Below are 14069 nucleotides of genomic sequence, written 5' to 3' on the forward strand. Positions count from 1 at the left end.
GTTCTGTGTATCATACTATACTACTTCTCCATAAGTCGTACATAGGCCAGATTGGTTCTAGGTTGATTTCACTGATCACCATTATACATTTATTTCAGAGTATATGTTGTTCAGTGACATAGGACACAAATTCCGTGATATGATGTGACCTTTCAGTAAGTGAAGATCTAATCGATTTTTGATACAGTTCATCGATCTGAGTACCAAACGTAAGTAGTTATTTTTTGTACTTTATTTTTGTGTTGTTTTTTGTTTTATTTTGTTTTGTTTGTTTGTGGGGGTTTTCGGGGAGTGTTGTTCTTGTTGTTTTGGGGAATTTTTTTGGGGGGGGGGGCTGGTGGTGGTTGTTTTTTGTTGTTGGGGTTGGGGGGAGTCATTTTAAGTTATGTTCCACAACCTTTGCCAGTTATACTGATTGCAAACTTACATTTGTCTCGGCAAGGTCAGTTAAGTTTTTATCTCTCTTGAATACATTTTGGTTTAGGTACATGTACACAGTGACATGCACAGTTTGACTTATGTGCCTTTGGCTTAGGTGCGTATTGGCTCAATATGTTTTGGTCAAGATACGTTTTGACCTGGATGCGTTTACATTGTAAATCTTGAAGAAAAATATAACGCAAATGTACGGCTCAAGTAAAATTAGGGTAAATTAATCAAGGTAAATTAAGGTCAATTAGTCAAGTCAAATTAGGGAAGTTTTCACAACAATACGATTATAGTATATAGTCATTATAGTCTATCTATGACGTTCGGTGTAAATGAAACAGGGGAGCGTGTACAGCGGATATTAAGTCCTGTTCAAATCAACTACCCGCCCCGAGTGGTCTAAGCTGCTAGTCTTTACGGATCACTTTTATTTCAGTGTAGGGCAGTAAATCAGCCCCTCACCCGAGACGATATTTATTTTCGGTTTATATCACATATTGTCTATTAGTATCAACACATATTTGGGGGATGCACGGACAGCAACGTGCGTACAAGGGCCTCGGACAGGGTTTTTGAGCCGTAGGAAAAATTATCCAGTAGGCCCCTATGAATAAATAGAAAAATCTCCTCTTTGGCGTTGGGTTCCGGGACCGTTGTGCGCTCCGGAATTTAGTAATAGTTATTCTACCCTGTTCTCGGTCTTGTGTGGGTATGCGAGAAAGCTTGTCAGTAGCTTCCTGTGGGCCGGTTGTACTTTCCGAGGTTTGCCAGGGTTCTTCTATCAACATATATCGTAGCCGCCATGAATAGCCTATCATGTGCTACATAACGGTGTTAAACCCACAAGCACCCCCACTCCCACTCATATATATGAGTCTATATATATATATATATATATATATATATATATATATATATATATATATATATATGTGTGTGTGTGTGTGTGTGTGTGTGTGGATGGACCGGCCAGGTCTCTCATCTCCCGGGTTTGCTCTGCTCAGAAATAACCAGCCGTGATTTTTTAAAAATAAAAAGCATAATCTTTCGAGGTCTCTCCCCCACCCACCCCCCAGTAATAAATCCGCCCGCCGAAGAAGAGGAAAAAAAAAAAAAAATTAAACAGTAACGTTTATGGTTGACGAAAGTGGGAGCTAAAGAGAAGGGGTGAGGAAAGAAGACAAATTGGGATTGGAGAAACCCGCCCTGCAGTGCTTTATTATATGTTGTGCATTTCTAATTATACACTGTATTTATGCTGTGCATATATTCATATGTAATGTTAATTTGTTCATTATGTTATGTGGATGTTTTACTACATGCTTTCCTAGCTTAATTATATGATGTGTTTTTGCATGTTATGCTGACTTTATTATTGTGTTCATGTTTTATTGAATGCTTTGCAAACTCCTTTGTGTGATATGGATGGTTTATTACATGATATACAAGCTTTATCATGTGATGTTGATGTTTTATTACATGTTGTGCAAACATCAGGTGATGTGGACATTTTATAACATGTTCAGACGTCAGTTTCGGTGGATGTTTTATTACATGTTGTACAAACATCATGTTATGTGGACGTTTTATTACATGTTGTACAAACATCAGGTTATGTGGATGTTTTATTACATGTTGTACAAACATCAGGTTATGTATATGTTTTATTACATGTACAAACATCAGGTTATGTGGATGTTTTATTACATGTTGTACAAACATCAGGTTAAGTGGATGTTTTATTACATGTTGTACACACATCAGGTTATGTATATGTTTTATTACATGTTGTACAAACATCAGGTTATGTGGATGTTTTATTTCATGTTGTACAAACATCAGGTTATGTGTTTGTTTTATTACATGTTGTACAAACATCAGGTTATGTGGATGTTTTATTACATGTTGTACAAACATCAGGTTATGTGGATGTTTTATTACATGTTGTACAAACATCAGGTTATGTGGATGTTTTATCACATATTGTACAAACATCAGGTGATGTGGATGTTTTATTTCATGTTGGGCAAACATATTGTGATGCAGACATTTTATTACATACTTGAAAACATTACATGTGGACATTTTATTACATGCCTTGCTAACATCTTTTTTGTTGTGGATGTTTTACAACATGCTATGCAATACCATCATGTGATGTGGATCTTTATGTTCCAATCAATAATAAAGTTCTGCATGTCCTTATTTTACTTGTAAATCCTTTTAGATAATATTGACTGTCATAATGAAAAACTACAGACATATTTTACTGAGTATTATATAGAAAGCATGACATTTCTCTTGCAGTGGTAAAAACATGATAGCCCGACACCCAACTGATTTCAGAACTGGCTCCACCTGCATGTGTGTTCTAAATGGTGTCCATTGGCCTGCTGAAAAAATCTAATTTGCCTGAGAAAACTTCAGTTACGTGAACGAAGTGCAGATATTAGCAAATAGCTAATCTGTATCCCCTGCCGTTATGAAGATTATCGCCTTATCATCTTTCAAAAGCTGACAACTTTGTGTACAAAAAGTGAAGCATCTGACCTTGTAATGGAGAACATATGATCCAAGTTACCTATAATTAGTGTTCACTTGGCTTTAACATTTTTTTGTGATTCTATGGGCAGTAGGACAAATATACCAGATTTAAGGCCGACTAAAGCACATACTATTTTATAGTTAAAACCTATCACTTTTGAAACTTTATTTGTGAAAAACTGAAGCCAAAGAAAAAATACTGTAGTGTTATGCTTTCTTTCCATGCAATACAGATGTCAGCCAGAACCAGTCAACGGGGGACCAGACCTTCTCCAGTAGTTGCTGCAGTCAGTGCAGCTATGCATGGCTGAGTAATTGTGTTAAGGCTAACATGTGTACACAACAAGCTGTTGATTACTCTAATGTTGTAATCTAGATAGTTTATGCCACATGCAGGATGATTTTTGTAGGTCTTATAAATAATAAAGAGATCCAAAGTGGTACATGATCATATTATGGCTTTTGAGACTTTGACTACAAATAACCCGTCTTTTTGGAAGAAGTATAATAAAAGGGAAAGACCAACACAATAATTATTTTAGGATAAACACCATTGTAGTCATTTTTCCTGAATTGTTTGGTTGATGTTCAAGCTGTTTTATGTTAAGTTTAATGAAGTATAATTGAGCTGTCCTTAGTATAATGTAAAGCTGACTAAATGTGTCAAGTTATGAAGAACATCAAAGTGTAAATGGAAACTATAAAGTAAGACACGATGCAGATGCTACCTAACATCAAAGTGTAAATGGAAACTATAAAGTCAGACACGATGCAGATGCTACCTAACATCAGTATTACTGATCCAAGGAGTAAGGAGAAGATTATTATAGAAAATGAGCTATGGCTGACATCAGGACCTGCTGGAAAGCATTGCTTTACATGAAATAATTTGAGATCTGAATAAACAAACAAGTCAATTTAATATGATTTTGCTTATTGCTTTTCATATTCAAAGTACAACATTTTGCAGCATTTTGTAACAAATGACAATAGAAAAGGCTTACAACTGTGTTCTTCTGACTTTACTGAAAATGTCTTATTGTGGGGACTTTGATACAGACTTGACTGAAAATGTCTTATAATGGGGACTTTGATACAGACTTGACTGAAAATGTCTTATAGTGTGGACTTTGCTTCTGATTTGACTGAAAATGTCTAATAGTGGGTACTTTTTGTGTCTTATAGTGGGGACTTTGCTACTAACTTAACAGAAAATGTGTTATAGTGGGGACTTTGCAACTGACTTGACTGAAAATGTGTTATAGTGTGGACTTTTTGTGTCTTATGGTGGGAACTTTGCTATTGACTTTACTGAAAATGTCTTATAGTGGGGACTTTGCTTCTGATTTGACTGAAAATGTCTAATAGTGGGTACTTTTTGTGTCTTATAGTGGGGACTTTGCTACTAACTTAACAGAAAATGTGTTATAGTGGGGACTTTGCAACTGACTTGACTGAAAATGTGTTATAGTGGGGACTTTGCTACCGACTTGACTGAAAATGTCTTATAGTGGGGACTTTGCTACTGACTTGACTGAAAATGTCTTATAGTGGAGACTTTGCTACTGACTTGACTGAAAATGTCTTATAGTGGGGACTTTGCTACTGACTTGACTGAAAATTTCTTATAGTGGGGAATGAGCTAAAGTCAGCTGAATTAACAGTTTAAGCAAATTCGCCAGATCCTGAAAGTCTGGTTATTGAGGTAACCTCACAGTAATTCTGTATGAATTTTACCAAGAAAAAGCCATTGCTTATGTATTGCTTTATTATGAAAGACTATTTAAGCCATTGGAAAATTCCATACTGGAAACAACAGGTCTGTAGCCAATTTGTATAGTAATTCACGTAAACATGGTTCAAAAAATAGGTTTTCTAATACCATAACAATTTTCTTTTCCTAACATCAATGCAAAAATAATTTACAACCAAAGTCAATTGCCATACCCTGACTTTAATTCTAAATTCTCCACAATAAGAAAAACAGAAATGGAGTTTTAGAGCTAGCAATGTACAAACTAATTACTATTAATGATTATTTGAAAGTGTTTTGTGGTTAAACTTTGGAGATAATCAAATACACTTACAACATGCACTCTGAATAGAACACTATGTTTGGAGTGATACACACTTGGCAATGATAACAAACATGCCTGATCCATTCCCATTATCTGGATGCATCATTTGCATAAATCACACCCAAAATCATGCCTGATCTTGCGTCAGTGGTTGGCAATAACATACAAAAATGTTACATTTAACAAGAAGGTCATGACCTTAATGTCAAAATCAATGTTCATGCTGTATATTATGAATCTGGCCTTGACCTTAAGGTCATAAACATATGGAGATGTGTTGCATAATAAATTTATTTGCATCAGAATGACTTACCTCAAATAATCCATCAATGAATTAAAGAAATATAAAAAAAGAAAATATATAAACTAAAATCTACCAGTAATCTTCCAAGTTCATGACCATGATAGCAAGGTCAAGGATGGATCATGGAAATCACAGAATGCAACATATTTGATGTATGATAAATCATTTTTCAAGTGTTAAAAAGTTCAGCAAATCATATGGAATATCTCCTTATTAATATGCAGAGATTGTAGCTCATAATCAAAGTAGATTATAGATCTTGATGATACAAGCTGTTACGACCCACTGGTCTTAAATTAAGTAACAAAAAGAAGTGAAACTTACATGCTTAATACAATTCAACAAATAATTTATTTCTGTAGAATACAATGTGAAAACTCAAAAGACACAGTACATGTATTTTGAATTAAAAGTCCCAAATAATCATATATGTTCTATCACAAATCCAAAAGTATAGAATGTTTTGAATAAACTTGAATACTCTGGAATGTTCTAAATTCACCAATTAAATTGGTGTTGGAAGAAATATTTGTATTAATTTATATCTAATGTTGTTTAATTACATATTTCTGACAGGTTATCATTTAATCATAACCTGAATAAAATATCAGCAGATTAGTCCCCTGTGCAAAAAAGGGTTGTCAAATTGCTTTCTTATCTTGATTCTTTCTTGTTACAAAAGCCTGTCAACATTGTTACATTTAAGTTGTTTTATCTTCTGTTCAAATTCAATTTGTCTGATTACAATTTATGAAGAAAAATCAGTGTAAATTTTAGTCTAAATTTATAGATTTTATTATGATTTTACAAATCTTGACGAAAGCCTCTTCTCATAAAAAGTAATTATGCCACCCACAAGCACTAGGAAATTTCTGATTAAAACACTGGCAATCCATGGGTGACATTGCAGTATGTATCCTAATACAGGCTTATAATAATGTGTGGACATGTTTGATGAGACCTAATTCCAATTTAAATAACGAAATGCCAATATCAGTGGGAGTGTTATTCTTTATCATACAAACATAGAATACTTACAGTCCTTAAGCAAATGGTCCAGTATTAGAATTGTGTCGGCCAATTTAGTCTTGGCAAAGCAATACAAGATCAGTAATTAACAGATTATTGGTTATGCACAAACTGAACAGGACTCCTGTATAATTTCACATAACAAATTAAAACATACTGGGATTGGGCAACCTCAAACAAATATAGCATCTTCCAAATCTTTATTTCATTTCCATCATTATGGCCAATTGAGTATCTCTAATAATCCAAGCATTTAATGACTGTTTATCTGCCAAGGCTCTCTTTGCTAATCCTCCAACAAGAAAGCTGACAGATCATCTCAATCAGATCCAGGACCTGCAGGTGCTTTTTCCTCCAGATCTTTCAGACTCTTTATAAAACACAGAAAGCATATGATCCAGACTCTATTCTAGAATTGGTATTTGACAAAGTAGTTTGAATGTTGCTCTGTATATAATATCAATGCAGTGAGGATGCAGTGATCTGTAGTTGAAATCCATATGGTGAACTAAGCCAGATGTCATATTTGATGCAGTGATCTGTAGTTGAAATCCATATGGTGAGGTATGCCAGATGTCATATTTGATGCAGTGATCTGTAGTTGAAATCCATATGGTGAGGTATGCCAGATGTCATATTTGATGCAGTGATCTGTAGTTGAAATCCATATGGTGAGGTATGCCAGATGTCCTACTTTATGCAGTGATCTATAGTTGAAATCCATATGGTGAGGTATGCCAGAAGTCATATTTGATGCAGTGATCTGTAGTTGAAATCCATATGGTGAGGTATGCCAGATGTCATAGTTGATGCAGTGATCTGTGTCCTTCACATATTAGTTTGTTCTCATTCCATCCCCTTCTGAAGTCTTCTAGTCATGAGTTTATGACTGGCCTCAGTGCCATTCCTTGTTTTAGGCCATCTGGGTCAAAATCATTTATCCCTCAACACTGTAAAACACAGAGTCAATTCAATGTTATTTGATGGTGAATATAGCACCATAGCTGTTCAATTCTAAGCCTGTAAACAGATCTTCACTCTAATATGGCTCCTCATTTCTCTTATAAGATTTGAGTTTTTTTTTCTACACTCTCCAACATTGAAATCACCCAGGATGACACAAAATAGGATGCACACCTTTGCACATATTCAGGACTGTACAGTCTGTATTAGCTGTCCCACACCTCAGATAAGTAATCAAGTCACTGGAGCCATCAATACAGCCATGTGTGATGAACCCCCATCTGTAAAAATAACAAAATAACAAAGTTTTATTATACATCTTAAAAAGGAAACTGATGTAGTGATCTCAGATAATCTGTGTTGTCTGCAGTTGTCTTATGTTTATTTGTATTCCTTATACGGTGTGGATCAAGGGTGATAGGACTGTTGTAATTATGGTATGGTTTAGGTGTCAGAGTGCTGTTGTAATTATGGTATGGTTTGGCTTAGAGAGGGCTATTGTAATTATGGTGTGGATTATGTGTGAGGGGGCTATTGTAATTATGGTGTGGATTAGGTGTGAGGGAGCTATTGTAATTATGGCGTGGATAAGGTTTGACAGTGCCATTGCAATTATTATGTGGATAATGTGTGATAGGGCTATTGCAATTATTATGTGGATAACGTGTGATGGGCTATTGCAATTATGGTGTGGATCAGGGTGTCAGAGGGCTATTGTAATTATGGTGTGGATTAGGTGTGAGAGGGATATACAATTTCTAAATTCCACAGTAATTTACCTCATGAACAATTACTGATGCAAAATCTGCACATTAAGCAATGAACTTACAGAATCACATGTTTGATGCATGTAAATCAAGATATTGCTTTTTCGTTACACAATGGCAGATCTGGGTCTATTGGATCTACAATTGTTGGACAATTACTACATGTCCTCATTTATAACTCAAGCCTAAATCTGCTGTCACGTTAAACAATGGCAGATCTGGGTCTATTGGATCTACGATTGCATATGGACTCAACTTACATGTGAGTATATAATTATGCATGCATGTAATCCTCCTAGCTCAGAGTGTTTTCGTCCCAAGATAAGGGGTATATCCAGTCCCACACAGATAAAGGGTGTATCCAGTCCCTCCCAAGATAAGGGGTGTATCCAGTCTCTCACTGATAAGGGGTGTATCCAGTCCCTCCCAAGATAAGGGGTGTATCCAGTCCCTCCCAAGATAAAGGGTGTATCCCATCCCTCCCAAGATAAGGGGTGTATCCAGTCCCTCAGTGATAAGAGGTGTATCCAGTCCCTCACTGATAAGGGGTGTGTCCAGTCCCTAACTGATAAGGGGTTTATCCAGTCCCTCACTGATAAGGGGTATATCCAGTTGCTCAATGATAAGGGGTTTATCCCAACTTGATCCCAGTGTCATATATTTATGGCAATACTGCCTGTGATCACATGACTGTGATCTGGTTTAAACAAGATCCTGACTTAATAATTTGACAAGATATGGTGTATTCTTCAAGAACAAAAAATAAAATTGTTTTCTTTAGTTTTGAAACATGTTAGGTCATTACAGAGCTGACAGTTGTTAATTTAATTACCACTGAACAATAAAACCATAAAGTCCTCCTTGAGTTTTATTTTTATTGTACCCTGTAAAGACACATGTAGCTTAATGCAGGGTATACAGGTGTCTCAAGGTCTATAACTACCATTAATGTACTAAATTCATTATATCCCATCTTTATTCCTTATGCCAAACTTTCAAGGTAATTCATGTTATTTACTAATTAATGTATTTATTTTGATTCAGTTTTCCTTATTTTTTTAACATGTTCTACTTGGAAAATGTTTTCAATCTTTGTTTCATTTAATGATGCTAATTCATGTGACTATTTACAGTATAGCATAATGCCAAGTGTTTTACTCATATAGTTTTCTTACCCATATAAGTTTCCTAACCAGTGATGCCTTTTCACATGCTGACAAGAGTGTCATATCTTTGAATTTAACATAATAACAATGATTATCTAGAGAAAAGATCAGAGCAAATGCCAACAAATTATAGAAGTGCACATGTACTTATTAACAAAGTGTAATCTCTGGAGATTACCTACAATGACAACAACGTAGCACTCTAAATAATAGTTTTTTAATTTGAAGCTAAACTGAGTTTATATGGATTTTATATTGTAAATATTTAAATACAAGTTATACAATTTAGAAACTTAAAGAGTATGGTATCAAATTACTATTATGAATACAGCCAGATCAGATGGTGACTGGAGCTCATACTTAAACTATTAGATGCCAAAAAATCGATATTAAATACTGAAAAAGTTTTAAGTAATTCTTGTTTAGTATGGAACAAGTTGATAACTGCATCAAGAGAGTCTACCTGGGCCATTTACTTATATATCCCAAGGATTGGCGGCAAACAATTTAACATTTTTGGTGGAGTCTGCAGAATTGCATTAACATTGCCACATTCCAATGCAGACACCAAAAGTATATTTTCCATTCTGAGGAAAATTGCTGGCTGTACAAAATTAATATAATCCAGGCGATCTCCAAGAAATGCTAAAATTGTTTGTGATCCATACAAGGAGAGTATGAATGGCAGGAGCTTATGTGAAAGGATTGATAATATATTATATACATATTTTAAAATAACAAAATGGAAATGTTGATAATATATTATATGCATATTTTAAAATAACAAAATGGAAATCTGTTTGGTAGTTGAAATTTTTACTCATTTTCATGCTAAAAATCAGGTCGATAAAAATCATCCTTCTATTAAAGTGACTGTCAAAACTCAAGACCAAATTTTGCCAATCTCCTGATCTGTTATAAGCTGACCTCTCTTTTCGATCACATGTCTATGTAATATTTCATGAATGTTTAGCGCAAAACTGTGAAGAAATAACTTGTATGTAACTGGCTTTAGTCACAGTGGGAAGAGATGACTTCTATTTAACTAAAATTTGTCACACAATGAGAAGAGATGAGTTTTATGTAACTAACATTTGTCACATGGTATGAAGAGATAACTTATCTGCAATTAGCGTTAGTCACATAGTGGGAAGAGATGACTTGCATGAAACTAGCATTAGTCACATGGTGGGAAGAAACCATTACCGGGTAATCACACAGTGGCAAGAGATGATTTGTATTCAAGTAAAGTAAGGAAAAAATGAATGCCAATATACCTGGAGTTTCATATATTGATCAATCTGCATGGTATACTCTTCTGAACACAGCAGCTGACCAGTGTCCAGAATATCTTTCCGGGTCCATCCTTTTCAGATTATCTCTAGCACAATGACACTGACCATGAATTCATCTTGATGCATGGTGACCAGGCTTCATCTACATGAAGAAAGTGAAACAAGAAATCTAAAGTCATTTGATAACAACGTCTAATCTGTCTTAAGCAATCACCTGTCTTAAACAACCAATGCTTCAATGTCAATGAAATGATGATATGCAAGAAATAAACCTCTACTAAGAGTCCACCTATCCTGTGAGTCACTTTTCTCACTCTCCGTAAGTCATTTCTCACAAACGGTCTGACTAAAATGCTTGCATAACACATCCCGGTCCTCAACTTTTTTCACCCCACCCACTAAAAATCTGTGCCACCAGTGTCATGTCACGTGTCTAAAAATAGGTACATGGTCCAAACATAACTGTATATCTGAATTTTTAATTTCAGTCCCAGTGAGTGATATGCATGAAGGTATAAAGGATATGAATCTCAACAATTTATAATGTATGACCATGGGCCTAAGGCATGGGGGGAGGTATGCATATACCCTGGAAAATACTGGCATTTTTAAGTATGAATCATGAATTTGCTCATTAAATGTATATATAGTACTGTTGAACAAATCTTAAAAGCAAATGTATCGAATAGTGTGAAAGGAATTGTTTTAAAATTCCTGATATATTCAAGTTTCAATATTTAAAAATTAAATTAAAAATAAATTGATATCAAAGCATTACATCTTAATCCTGGCAGACATATTTGCTTTGGTTGCTGACTTTTATCTGCATTATTGCAGTACATCATAATCAACAAAAGCTCCTGTTTTGGGGGTTTGTTTTGCCACATGATCAAAACGCAAAACTGAATGATGTTGTTCTTCTAGGATTTAACACCATTTTTCAGCACAAGATAGGCAATACTTGGTGGCCAGTATAACTGGTGGAGGAAGAAACCCCGGGAAGAACCACCAACCCACAAGAAGCCACTGGTAAGCTTTCTCACGTACCCATGTTAACCGAGCCTGCAAATCGAACCCATGCAGACAGAGGTGAATGGCAGTGATCAGGAACAGTGAGTACTTTAGACCACTCAGGGCCCCCCACAACTGAATCAGAATGTCAGTTAGCAGATGAGACCAACCATCTAATACTTAATTTTGGGGTTTTAAGATCATTAATTTATTTTCACATAATACAATGAATGTAATGGGATTTTCAGAGGTCTCGCTATGATTTTAAAACTATGAGTCCAGGACTCCTAGTTAGGTAAAATTAAGCATCCCACCAGCAAAAGTTGCAGTTCCATAAGCATACTGGGCCATACCAGAAGTGGCTAAATGTCCAGATGTGACGAACCTGTGGTTGTCATTGAGTTAAATTTTCCATATTCTTTACACCATGACATATAGCTCTTGTCTGTCCTTTAGAGTAAGGCTGAATTTGGTCAATACAAGGAAAGGTCTTACTCCAAACACTAAGCCAGTCATCACCCACTTTCTCACACTTGGTTACTCTTCCATCCAAACTATCAGTTCTAGAAACCTCAGCACTCTTCTGTATCTCATTAAAATCTTTGTCAACTTGCCGTTTAACCCCAAATACTTATCCAAATTTGCAAATGGCATTTTGTCTAAAAATCGACATGTCTTGATTTTGAGGTCACACGCACTACTTATTCTGCTACATTAGTAAATGAACACAATGAAAGCTAAATTTGTTTATTTGACGTACCGTACTCTTATAATGACCACATGTACATCTCTGGGCCTTTCTGCCTGATCAGCTTATTTTCCCACCATTCAGCCACTAGTCAAATTCTTAGGTGTCTGCTTATTTTTCTGACATTTACCAGCAATGTCAAAAGAAGAAAAAAAGCAGAGACCTACTTGTTGGTCTAGATGCCCAGCTATTGCATCATATTATTTTGATGTACTCTTATAAGCCGCCCAGCTATTGTGTGCATATGGAGGACTCCTGAGTAAGCGATTTTCTGTGTCCCAGATAAAAAAATGTATCCAAATATGCATTGTTAAGCGTTTCCAAGACCTCTGGATTTTGTTTGGTATAAAGCTGTGCAATAGTCTTATAGTCAAGCTATCTGAGAGCAAAATCTTTTTTCAAGAAACTCCATGGACCTTTCCTGACACCCCGCTGCTGGAAAATTAAATTGTTTGTTCAATGGAAGGTTGCTGATCTTGACCATTATGGAATACAGCAAGTCATCATAGACATTGAACAATACAATGTTTTTGCTTAGGACCAAGATAAATGAGTGCTAGTAATGAAATATTACACATCATCACTAATGAAGCTAACTTTCAGAGTGGTATATATTTCCAATTAACAAGATGTGTATTATATTCAGTTATCTTGAGCATCCAATGTGGTTATTAGGAAGTTTGGTTTTTTTTTTGCGAAGGATTTTATTTATAAATCCATCAAGCAGCTCATGTGAGCTATGAAAGAAGACTCAGATGTGATGTCAGAACAAGACTGATCTGGTTAATTATGGTCAGAGGTTAATGAAAAGATGATGGAAGCCAGATTGGATATGGAAACTTCCTTGACTTAGACCAAGAAGTAGATTTCTGCTTTCTTTTTTTCGGACAGTGGAACATAAAGAAAAAGCGGAGACCAACTTAATGGTCTAACCCTGGCTAAGAAATAAAAATGATGTCACATATATATGCTGCTTGTTCCTAGTCTGCAAAGTGCACTCGGACCAACTATTTGTTAACGAAGTACTAATTTGCAGTTGTCTGAGGTTACCAGACACGAGACAGCCATGCATCCTGCAACTAATGTGGAAGGAAGGAATGTTTTGAAGCAAAAAGCAAATGTTACAAAATCTGTTTGAAACAAATGTCAAGAGGTAGACAAATACCAATAACTAAAATCAGCACCAACAAGCCAGTCATTCACTTTGTGGACATCATTGGTTTTGTAACTGGGACAGTAGACACCAATGTGAAGGAAATAAAATCTGTGAACAAAAGGAGAGATTTATTCAGATTCACCATGTTGTTCATCGAGTCATCTCTTCAATGCAATACATTATTAACATACAGTAACTGGTCACGACGCTATTGTTTATTTTATATTAAAATAGTTTTCAAAAATACTGCATTAAGTGTTGTAATGCATACAGTTCTTATTTAATACTTACACTGGAGCTATAGGACTCGCAGGACTATTCCGATATCCCATTTTTGAGTCACGAATCTTTGACTCTTCGTTTTCAAAAACCAGGAAAATCAGAGCTATCACCATTTCTGAGTCAATTATCCAGGACTCTATTTCTTTGAAGGATCTAACTGTATATGCTGTTATATCCAAAAATACAGTTTGCATGTACTAGTACTACTCATTGTTTACGGAATTGCTGTCTTCGGAATGCTTATCACATTATTTTAACTTGTAAGCTTTCTAATGACAGCGACTAAGTATGGGAGCA

At 35.4% G+C, this 14069-nt stretch overlaps 2 long non-coding RNA genes across 2 annotated transcripts; one reads left to right on the forward strand and one right to left on the reverse strand.

Annotated features, from left to right (window-relative positions):
* The first annotated feature begins 70 nt into the window (after positions 1-70).
* On the forward strand, positions 71-3895 carry LOC149774154 (uncharacterized). The gene is made up of 2 exons (XR_016417069.1): positions 71-209; positions 2737-3895. It is a non-coding gene; the product is annotated as an uncharacterized LOC149774154 (long non-coding RNA).
* A 1788-nt stretch (positions 3896-5683) lies between these two features.
* On the reverse strand, positions 5684-13994 carry LOC149774155 (uncharacterized). The gene is made up of 3 exons (XR_016417068.1): positions 13782-13994; positions 10558-10717; positions 5684-7628 (listed from the first exon to the last, which is right to left on the reverse strand). It is a non-coding gene; the product is annotated as an uncharacterized LOC149774155 (long non-coding RNA).
* Between the last annotated feature and the right edge of the window lie 75 nt (positions 13995-14069).

The sequence above is a fragment of the Sinohyriopsis cumingii genome, unplaced genomic scaffold (assembly GCF_028554795.1).
Source record: "Sinohyriopsis cumingii isolate HCF-2022 unplaced genomic scaffold, ASM2855479v2 utg000426l, whole genome shotgun sequence".
Taxonomy (NCBI): Eukaryota; Metazoa; Mollusca; class Bivalvia; order Unionida; family Unionidae; genus Sinohyriopsis; species Sinohyriopsis cumingii.